The sequence below is a fragment of the Sinohyriopsis cumingii genome, chromosome 15, assembly GCF_028554795.1.
Source record: "Sinohyriopsis cumingii isolate HCF-2022 chromosome 15, ASM2855479v2, whole genome shotgun sequence".
Classification (NCBI taxonomy): Eukaryota; Metazoa; Mollusca; class Bivalvia; order Unionida; family Unionidae; genus Sinohyriopsis; species Sinohyriopsis cumingii.
In genome coordinates this window covers 9,987,260-9,999,621 of record NC_142975.1, presented here as the reverse complement: position 1 = coordinate 9,999,621, position 12,362 = coordinate 9,987,260, and positions in this window count along the sequence as shown.

Genomic DNA, 12,362 nt, shown 5'->3' with positions numbered 1-12,362 from the left:
TCCAAAAAAATACGTCAAGAAATAGGCGAGTGCGAAGTAAATTTGTTTCTATTAAAAATGAACTAAAATTCAAATATGTGTTACACTGCAATACGGAACCTTGCGCTTATGAGCGAACGGTGTCGTAAATGTCAATTACAGCGAACCAGGGCGTACAACGTCTCTCGCTTAGTGGACTTGTCCAGACATGACTCCAGAATTCAAGTACAGACTCTCCCACCAAGACTCATTATGGGATGGCTTTTAACAACAATAAATATTACCTGTTTGAATATAGTGCCAGCATTTGAATAATTTTGCAAACGGCTGAAAAATTAGTAAGATCTGGATGCCGTTTTATATTACTAAAACATTTGCTGATATTCCCAGTCGTGTGAACATGTCCAGATTGAACCTTTATTGAATAAAAATGAATGCAAGTATTAGGATTGAATTTATATGAATTTTTATTTAATGCTATTATTATTATTATGATTGTGTATTATAAGTTTTATTTTGTGTTTTAAGTTTGCGAATTCTGTAAATTCAGAAGTATTGTACTAGTCTATAAAAGAAGAACTTTGCTTTCCTTGCCCACGTCTACAGTTGTCTATTTTTGGGCAAAGTGTTATAAATTAGTCAATATAATTTTGTTCCCTTGAGAAGAGAAAAATAATAGATTTCAAATATGGCACTAACCCAAGTTTCTCATTGAAAAACAGATAGTGCCTTTTTCCTTTCAGCAGTCGATATATTTTTAATCCTTTTTTTAAATTTTTCTCCCGCTGTTTTCCAAGTTCAGTTCTACGTCGATCTTTTACCTTTTATGAACTCACCATCACCGATGATTTATTAACTGCAGATGTCACTGATTCTTCAATTTTAATTTCTTTTTCAACACCTTTTGCGTATTTTACACCGAAATTTCAGTTTCCAAAGAGTTACTCAACTTATTTTTATTCTCTGCGACATGATGTCCCAGTGCCAGACATCTCTTTAAACTACCACACTGCAGACATCGTAACGATATGACTTCACAATTGTTAAAGCTACGTTAAAAATCCAAAATCACACACACACACACACATACACACACACACACACACACACACACGGATACACACTCACTTTTACGATGAAATTTAAGCTTTCGTTAAGAGTTATTTATGATTTCACAGGTTATTGAAGTTTTGTTTAAGATTCTTCACGTCCTATTTCGCGTAACCTTTTCAGCAACTTACAAATGTCTTAAATAGTATTTACGTTTTCTGGCCTTGTAAAGTAATTGCACATTGGTTATCATCTTTCTTTTAAATGTAATATGCATTAAAGTTTTAATCCTACCACTTAGTACTGAAATGGGTAATCCAAGCCTAATTGAGGAAAACCCAAGAAAGTATCCGATTCCGTTTAGGTAATATGTCATAGGTTGAAGTGACGTTTTGGAATTAGAGAGATGGCTGAAATAAATGGAACCTACCTAAATATAAGCAATTTGAGCAACGTACACTATTAAAACAGCATAATGAACAGCTTGTACAGAAAAATCCAACTGTTGCAATCAGGCAACTAATAAAAGTTCTGGAGGAAATATAAATGCAAAACATTAACAGAAATCTACCATTGAAACAGCAAATTAGAGAAGCAGAGACTCACAGAAGAATGATATGGTGTTCTTGTTTGGGTTTAACGCCATGTTCCAGCACAAGATGGGCAATACATGGGGTACTGCATATTTGGTGGAGGAAGAACCCTGGAAAAACCTGGTTAGAACCGCCGACACATGGTCAAGCTATTGGCAGCTTTCTCAGTTACCCACATTCGCTAAGCTTGAGATTCGAACGCGCGAGGACAGATGTGAGATGTCAGTGATCTCTGAAGGTAAGCGCTTCAGACCTCTAGCCACCCAGGGCCCCAGAATACTATGTAAGAATTAGGATTGTTTACTTACGTAATTTACGATGCAAGAATAAAGAAAATTATGAGGTTATTTAAATGATGCCGGTGTAGTAAATTAAAAATAATATCAATAAACCAATTTTGATTTTCTTGACAGCGAGATAGAAACAAAAAAGGTCAATAGCAATAATCTCTGGCAAGATTCTAATTAAAAAGATTAATTAATACATAAAGGGGATAACTTTAGAGAAATTTTCACCAAAATAAAAACGAAATTTAAAGAAAATTTAACATTTGGAGAATGTTAAAACGACCGTTCAAAGAAAAACGTTTTAAATTGTTACGATGGGCAGCAACGCTTGGTCGAACCAAGACAAAGTTTGTGAAAAGTTTAACAATAGGAACCGGTGGCGGTAACAATAGTGGTGGTTTGACAGATGCGTCCACGGATAAATATGGAAAAGGTATGAAAAATATTACCGACTATTTGAATCAGCTAAACAAGCTGCATCGATATTGTCTAGTATCAGAGGGAATTTATTAAGCTGCCCTTTATCAGTAGGCGAAGTTATTTCTTTTAATAATGCGATCTTTTTAAATGTTCTGTTAATTAACTTGTTTTCTGTAATTGTACTAAAATGTTTAGTTTAGTACTAAAAAGAAGAAAGAACTAGTAATCTATTTCAAAACGTAAATTACTCCAGCTGTGTTACCATGAATATAAGTATAAACGCTTGTTCAGTTTTCGTGATTTGTATCATGATAACCAGGAGTATGTAAGGTTCATGATAAGGAATGTCGTTGTATGTGTGAGTATAGTTAAATTCATTAAGCAGCAGAGATGGTGAACAGACCTTTTGCTGAAACGTCATTTTGAAAACTAAAATCTAATACGAAAAAAAATAAAAAATATAGGGTCACTAACGCAAAACCAAAGCCTCTAACTTTACCGAGAGTTTCTCTAATTGGGTTATTTTTTGTATACTTTATCTTTTGTCGTTTGTGTTTTTCTAAATTTGTATATGTGTTGTCGTTTACCCACCGGACGTCTCAGTGAGGTTGTACCCTCTCTGCTGCTTTAATTAGATCATTATTATATATTAATAATATGGCACCAGCTATGGAATCTTGTATAGCTAGACTGGCTCGAGAGCGACCAGAAGCAATTACGAAATTTCTTCCTGTACGCGATTCTGTCAGACGAAAATTACAAGAACGTTAGGAATCTCAGGTGTTTTTTGCAGAAAGTTCTCAACAAATATTCAAACCTGTTACTGAAACAACTAAACCCCTTCTTCCTCAAGTTGAAAAAATAGCTGAAAAAACTGAAGAAACATTAAGACTTTTACAAGATCTTCCTGGTCCAATGCCTCAACCAGCAAAACCTGTTGCTAAAGAGAAAGAAAAACGATGAAGAAATAATCGAATAATTACGTAATAAATTTACTGAAGAAGCTTTAGAAATAATCGATAAAACTGATCCAGATAAATTTCCAGTTTTTGTTGTTACACACTATGAAATGAGAAAAATATATGTTGAGACCAACACATGGAAAATATATTTCCAGTCTACAACTGTGGGCTGATGTGTTTTATAAAATTAAAACTAAAAAAGGTCGAATCGACACAAAAAGTGCACCGTATATAGAATACATCAAGGTGATAAACCATGTGTATGATCAATATGAAGAACAAAAACAGCAAGAAATGAAAGAACAAAAACAACGAAAGAAAGTATAAAAACAGCAGAAAAAACAAGAGAAAGAAATTCTTCCATCTGTTCAAAAATTAATTTATAAATTTAGACCTGGAACCTATGAAAAAAATTAAAGATATAGATGATGATCAATTAGCTAAATACACTGCCAATGAATCTAATTATTTGTCTGATATGTTGCTAGGTCATCAAGATTTGCCTGAGATTGAATATCGTAAGATGCTCTTTAGAATTCGTCATAATACGGGTGGTATTAGTACGGGTGATTCAGATTTTGTTACGTTCTCTGCAAAAGTAGATCAACTAAAAGCAAAACAGAAAGAAATTGATTCATCGACAGCTCCACTTTCTAAATCCCCTACTAACCAACATCTCCTCAACAAAAACCACAGTCTCCTAAACAAGTTCAATCTTCAAATATTACGAACAAATTTACCTCTAAGACTATTAAAGAAATTACAGAATCAGGGCAACATGTAGATATTGCCGCATTTGGATGTCAACAGCAGGACAAATACGCAAGTCCTAGATGTGCTGGATCTTGGAAGAGCGAGGATGGATGGATTAAAGATATTTATCTCCTCACAAGGGGTCTTGATTATATTAGTGATAATGACAAAAAAATTAAGCAATCTAAACGAGCCGTGGATCATAGAAAAGAAACATAAAAAGGAGGAAGAAGAATTTTATGACCCAGGAGGGTCTTTTGGAAGTGGTATTTATGCTAAAGGAAGTGGTCTTGTTACTTGTCCTAACAATATTCCTTCTGACGTAGATAGATCAGAAATTCTGATTGGAGGAAAACTTGTTGGAAATAATTCGCCGGAAATAATTAAGGAAATCTCTGATATTTGTCCAAGATTATTTACTGGCGGTATTATGGATATCAATGTTTATCGTTCTTTCATTGATAAAATTGCTGATGTTTATCACAGTGATTAGATAAATAAGTAATAAATAAAATGAGTATACATCATGCTCAATGTGCCCCGATCATGCTTAGAGCAGTACATTCGCGATTACTTACCCATAAAGCAACTTACGGAGATTTACTCGGTGATGTTATTCAAGGTTTATTTAGAAGGATAGCCCCAAAAGCAGTACCGATTGCAAAACAATTATGGATGAAGGGTATTGAGGCTGTTCGTGATAAAGGCATAGGCGCTATTGGTTATCTTGCCGGTAAAGCGTTCTCGACAATCAAGGATAGACTAGCACGGTTAATTAGACAAAAACCACAACCAGCAAAATTACCCAGTACTGAAGTTATGCTTGCAAAAGTCAACAAAATAGTAAATCAGGCTGCAAATCAAAAGCTATCAGAGTTGGCTGATGAAGCAGAAAAAATATAACGGCAAGTTTAATAGCGTGCTAGACCATAACAATTATAATAAAACGTTCAAACGTGTATCCGATCCAACGTTCGACATGGACGCACCGATTCGTAAAGATGAATCTATACGCGATTATTAATATTATCCTAATGAAGCACGATAACCAGATCAGCGTGGTCGAATTGAATTACAAGTTCAAGATACAAGCAGATATTTCTTACCTGCTAAAGCATTTACTGAAGTAGAAAGGGAGCTTTTGAATTTTGATAATACAGAATACAATGCCAATGATAGAATTAATCTCGTTAATAACGGTATCATGGCGTTGTTATACAGTACTACATACATGATTGATGGAAAAAATATTGAAAATATTCAAAAAGACGTCGATGATAGGTCTAGCAAGATATTCTGGTGATTTTACAAGATCAGCTGGCCCGTCAATGATGTTTGCTAAAGACAATACTGACTTTCCTGACAACAGACAGTATAATATAGGACAACCAAGAAATGCTGCCAATACCGGTGATGTTGATTCACAGCATGTAATGATTAGCGTTAATGCATACTTCAGCTTAGGTTTTACAAACACGTCGATCGATGTTAAGAGGTAAAAGACAATTTTCATGCGTAATTCCACTGTTTCACATCTTTGGATTTTGCAAAAATGTTAGAATGGTTATTTTCGGGGCCAATCACACAGTTGTATTTGTAAGAAAGGCTACTGATGGTGATGATATTTGGCGAGAAGGTGCTGGGGTTGATGCTGGTAAAGTATTACTAACAAAGCTTTCGTTGTAGATGCCGGTAATGAATCCAACGATTATTATGGTTAACAACAACTACAGACAGTGTTCAAAGTACCGTAATGGTTTATTCACGTGGCATATATCATCTCAGCAAGGTGTTTCTGTGCCAAGGCATATTTTCATTGCTTTCAAAATACTGAACGAGTAAACTCGCAAGAAGAAAGTCCAATGATATTTGATAAACTTGGGGTTTCTGAAGTTTCACTGAGGATAAATGGACACCAAGAACCAGCTGAAGATATATTATCAAATTTTGAATCAAATCATGTAGCACGTGCATATCATCGGTTAATGACATTTATGGAACGTGATCAAAATATAGATACTGGTTTACAAATATCACAGATAGATTTTACAAATCTGTATCCGATTTATTACTTTTCGCTGAAACATCTTGATTTATCTAGACAATCTGTCGTTGATATTCACTTTCGAGCTCGAGTAAACAGAGACGCCGGAGCTGCTCCTAATAACAGAGCAATTGCTATTATTCTTTCAGATAAATCAATGTTATTCGAAGGTTTTGGTGGACGAATGAGAGTTATTGACGCTCCAGTAAAAAACATGTAATTAAATCGCTCATGATATATAAAAATGTCGTATAGTCACGTTAATGTCACTCTGACTTCGGGTCAGGTGAACAAATTACAATCAAAACTTGCAAGTAAATGCGGCACAAAAGTATCACTAAGAAAGATAAAATTTCTAGTGGTGGTCCAAACAAATTATCATTAACCAAGACTTGACTCAAACATTTTAATAAGGCTTTAAAATCAAAAACCTGAGTTCATCTTCATCTTTGTCGAGGCGCTATTAAAGATTTAATTAAAGTAGGTGGTATGTTTTCACTTCTTGCAGCTATACCAGGTTTAATGGCCGCTGCAGCCCCAGCCATGGAAAAAACAGCTGCACTTTGTGTTTTAAGCGGTGCTGCCGGAAAAGTTCGTATCATGCTTGTTAATAAAATAACAGGAAAAGGATTTTAACAAAAGGAGAAAAGGACTAAGATTACCAGGAACTTATCGATACGGAAAAGGTCTGAGACTTCCAGAAACACTTCGTTAATCCGTCCAGTGTCTAACTTAGATTTACTTGATGCTGCTAAAAAATTATTAAAAATGTTAGAGGTATTTTATGCGCGATCAGTTACCAAAAACAACCAAACCATTTTGAAACAGGAATTGTTAATCTTGATAGCAGTTCTGGTCCAGAAACTCATTGGGTGGCATACGTAATTGATCCGCGTGGAATTGTTTATTTCGATTCATATGGGTTGGCACCACCAGTTGAATTTGTAAAACATACAAACACAATAATAAATAATATTCCAGTCTGGTATTCAACATTACCAACACAAACAATGACAGATCTACCGATATGTGGTCCTGAAGTAATTAATTAACTCGCCGCTGTATCAAAATATTCCGGTGCACCTCATAAGGTCGTGCACGAGTATACAAGTAACCGCGTTTTAAACAGATCTTAAAGTATAATGGTTGATATTTACAGAAGATCTTCTCTTAGTGGTACCACTAAGGGCAAGACAAAAAAGAGATGATAATGATTAGTCAAATTACTCATCTAAAGTTAAACTTGCCGATAATATGAACCTCTCTGGAGTTGATCGAGATGAGGTCGTTATTTTTCAGGATAAACACGGTATTCTAAAGACTAGCAATATTAAGTGGAATGGTAGAGTTCGTAGAGTCCTTGGTGCTACTACGGATAACATTCCAGTATTTACTGACGGAGATAAAATCAGAGACTCAAATATTTCAATTGCAGCTATTAGAGATGAAATTGCAAAAAGTGTTGCTAATCGTTTCCGGACCTCCGGCGATACAATGACAGGTGAACTCAGCATGAACGGAAATAAAATTGTCGATTTAAGATATCCAACATCTAATGAAGATGATGCAACAAAAAATATATATGTAAACAATTACTACAATAGTTTAGATACTAAATTATTCACGCTGAGAGCTGATTATGACGCTCACGTAAATGTTTTGAAATCTTCGTAAAATTTTTAGAAATATTGATAAAATCTCAGACGATTTCTTTGGAAGTCCGTTGCTTGCTGACGTAAAGCTCTCTGAAATTAAAACGGCTATTTCAAAAATTGAAACAATTGGAAAAAAACTAGAAGATTTTATAAGCGGAATTCCTGATATCATTAAAAAATTGAACTGATTAAAGTCCTCACAAGCAGATTATGAACCTGGTATATACAGTAGCGTCTGGCCAAGTATGATGGTCATCACCCAATAAAACCATTAAACACCACGCTGAGGTTACCGGTATATACAAGTTTTCAGTATTTGGTGTTGTAAAATTTATAATATCTACCACGATTTTACGGCGTTGTCCAATGACTGGATCTCCTGGATCTATGTTAGTGAGGTTACATCAAAACGACGAAGTAATATTTACTGTGGAACCCGAAGAAAAAAACTCGGCTTGATTTATTATCGGTGCCTTGAATTAGTAGCTAAATTCTCATCTAATTAAAATAGAAGGAGTATTCCGATCAAAGTTCAACGTTTTAGATACAATCAAGCACGTGAATGGCAAACAAGATTAAAAAATATCGTTGACGGGTATATAGCAAAAGTAAAGAAATATCGCAGACGTGTAGTTATTGTTGATATAATTGTTTATTCATTGTCTACTGTTATTGCTGGAACTGGCGTATCATTATCAGCAATAACACCACTACTCGTAATGGTACCAGTAGTTGTAACAATTTGTGTTTCAGCTGTGACAACGATTGTCGGTATTCTTAATATCATTGCAAAAGAAGATATGTACGTGCACAAATGCAAAATTGCATGATCATATAATAAAATTACACACAGCGACGTTAGCATACTCCAAATTATCCTCGTTATTATCGAAAAGTATTAGTGATGGGAAAATATCAGATTGTGATTTCACTGATATGATCAAAATTTACAAAGAAGCAAAGATCGTTAAAAAAGTCGTAACGAACACAATTCCGTCAAAAAGTACGATGATGTCAGTGAGCTCAACTAATCCAAAATTTAGTTTTAACTTTCCAACTGCAATTCCAGCGAAAGAAATTGCACTAGCACAATTATGAGTAGATTACAGTTGGCCGAATATTAGATCAAAATAATTTGGTGGATTACAGGCGAATAATTTGCTTGTATTTGCAAATAAAAATAGACCAGATGGAACCCCCGACCAGTTTGTTGTTTCCATTCCCACAGGAAGTTATCAGACTGAACAAATCAATGATTAATTTCAGCGCAGAATAAAATCCATAACCAGAAAGATTCCAAAATATCTATAACAGTTCACGAACCAACTTTATCAGCTGCAATTGAAATATGTTCTTTAGATTACGTTGTGAATATTTATCATTCATCAGTTAGATCTGTTTTAGGCTGGCCTGAAATTCAACCAGAGTATCATGGACCACTAGAACAAACGTTAAATGAATTTCTAACAAATGAGAAAAAATTTATTACAACTCCAGAATATCGAGATGGATATCAGAGGCGTCATTATAAAGATAATCGTATTAAACTTTCAGATGGTAGAATATTTCCTAAAACACAATTTTCAATAATTGATTTTGATGAAGAAAACTTCCGATCATATTGTTTATGAAAGAGATTTCAGATCATTGGCTGATAAACTTAAAAATGAGTATATAACTATGTCCACGACATTAGCATAGTTATTTAAAAATTATGTTCTCAAGTATCCTAATAACGACATAAGAAAGGAAATTACTGACACGATACAACATTTAAATCAAGTTGTATCAGATCTTGAATTTGCTAACCGAGTTACTATTGAGATTATAAATCCTAGTACTTATGATATAGGAAATTAAAAAAATAAAAAGTATCAAGCAGTTATATATTAATCACTATAAAATAGCTGAAGCGAATTTCTTCAAATTTGTACTAGCATGATTTGAAACCGATGATCTAAAAAGAAGACTTAACTATATTATCAACGAAAACTTTCCCAAAATACTCGAGTCATGGAGAAAAATAGCCCAACAGCATCTCTTCTAACAAATAACAATGATCCATACGGTGGCGGGCGTCATATTTAACTAGGAATTGTAAATATAACATCAACAATCGCAGTCAATTTTGTATGCGATGTAATTGATGGCAGCTTTCAAATAGATCTTGAAAAATCAATTCAAGATCAGCAAGGATATATTCTGTATACATTTATACCGCAAGTACCTCCTGGATATTTAATTGTACAAGAACCAATCAATCATGTTTATCTGTGTTATCATAATCCGTTATTATCAAGAATAAAATTCAAACTTACTGACCAATCCGGACACTTGCGTGGAGAATTTTTAAATATAAATTTATACGTACGATCTTAACGAGATATTCTTTGTGGAGTGATTTACAATTAATTATTTAATCAAGAGGCATATTACATATTGTACCAACATGTGAGGGTTTTTATACGCGACAAGGAGGAGGTACTTGAAAACGACCTCAGAAAAATAATGACACAGTCTCCAGTCAACACAGAACAATTTAGTGTTAACATAGTCATTGATGAATACGGCAACGAAATCTTTTTGTTGACGCAGGAACAATTAGATGAATTGCGGCGAGGACATATTATTGTGATCACGTGAGATAGAGATCAGATAAAGAATTATGTATGTTCCTGTATTAAATTTTATCAGCTTAAAAAGATAATGTCTAGTTCTGAATAAAAAATCTGATTTCATTAAAGATGGGTATATTCTATAAAAACAATTACAAAATATATTATCACAGAATATTTGTTTTACTGATTCTCGCTCAGATTTCAGATATATAATAAAAATCAGTCAGATTTTATAATTAGATTGAATATATGTTATTTTAAAAAAAATAATGAAAATTAGTCAAATTTTATAATTTGATTGGGTGAAAACCCCAACGATTCTCTAAAAGATTTATCGATAAATCGTTACATTTTCCTTTCTTCACCTAAAAAACAATCAAAATCAGATATATTTCAGTAAAATAAACATTGCTTTGGACTGTGTTTCACGAAAATTTGACGATTTATCTACAAATCATTTAGAGAATCGCTGCGGATTTCACCCTTCAAAAATCTGCAATTTCACTGATATTTTTACTAACAAATCGACTAAAATCGGTGAAAAAACATTGAACTTTGTCTAAATTTCACTAAAATCTCCGAAAATCAACATAACAAATATTATAATCAAAATAAAATTAACTTTTACTGTCACAATCTCTAGTCATAACTTTCATTTTCATCACTAGTAATGTTGTAACTACAATCACAAGTGACAACGTTTTCGTTTTCACGACCTGATATAACCCTTTTTCAGTTGTCTTACGCGTGTATTGATAAAAAAAAATTGTTTCGTATTAGTTAGATAATTTTGATGTAATGTTTTCAATCGCGATTGAAAGGGGGACAATTTCCCCACTTCTGTTTCTTTCAGTGTTAATAAAGATTGCAACATAATTTGCTGGATTGTCTTCATCAATCGATATTCCGCTGATAGTGTATAACCACCTTCAAATTTACGATTTTGTAATGATTCAAAATAAAAAATAAATAATTTTTTGAGGATCAACTTGAATTTTTATACCATCATGTTTTAATTTTTTCATTGCAGAAATAATAGCATTAATATTTCAAAATTCATATTATTGTATATATTTATTATAAAATATATCATTAAAATAAAATACATTAGGTCATCATTGACCGTTTTTGAGGAAGACACAACATATAGTTTTTGTTTTGAGGACGGCACAAATGCCTATAGAAGCATATTTACAGCGTATATATACTTAATTCTAAGGACGTCAAATTGATGTTTGTCTAGTGAGAATAGCCAAATTGATATTTTTCTAGTTTATCAAATAGGAATAACCAACTTAAGATTTGGCTAGTGAGAATGGCCAACGTGAGGTTTGTCTAATGAGAATAGTCAAAGTGACGTTTTCCTAGTGAGAATGGCTAGAATTTCTAGTAAGCTTTTTAAATATATCCAATCTTAATTCTAAGGACGACACAAATACAGACAATTTTTGCTTTAAGGACGGCACAATATATATATATATATATATATATATATATATATATATATATATATATATATATATATATATATATATATATATATATATATATATATATATATATATATATATATGTATATATATATATATATATATATATATATATATATATATATATATATATATATATATATGTATATATATATATATATATATATGTATATATATGTATATATATATATGTATATGTATATGTATATATATGTATATGTATATGTATATATATATATGTATATATATATATATATATATATATATATATATATATATATATATATATATATATATATATATATATATATATATATATATATATATATATATATATATATATATATATATATATATATATATATATATATATATATATATATATATATATATATATATATATATATATATATATATATATATACACACGGGAGCCTTCTCTACCCTCAACATATTTTTCTACACACACTCACCAATAATTAAACCCGGGAGAGTGCAAGGATGACAACAT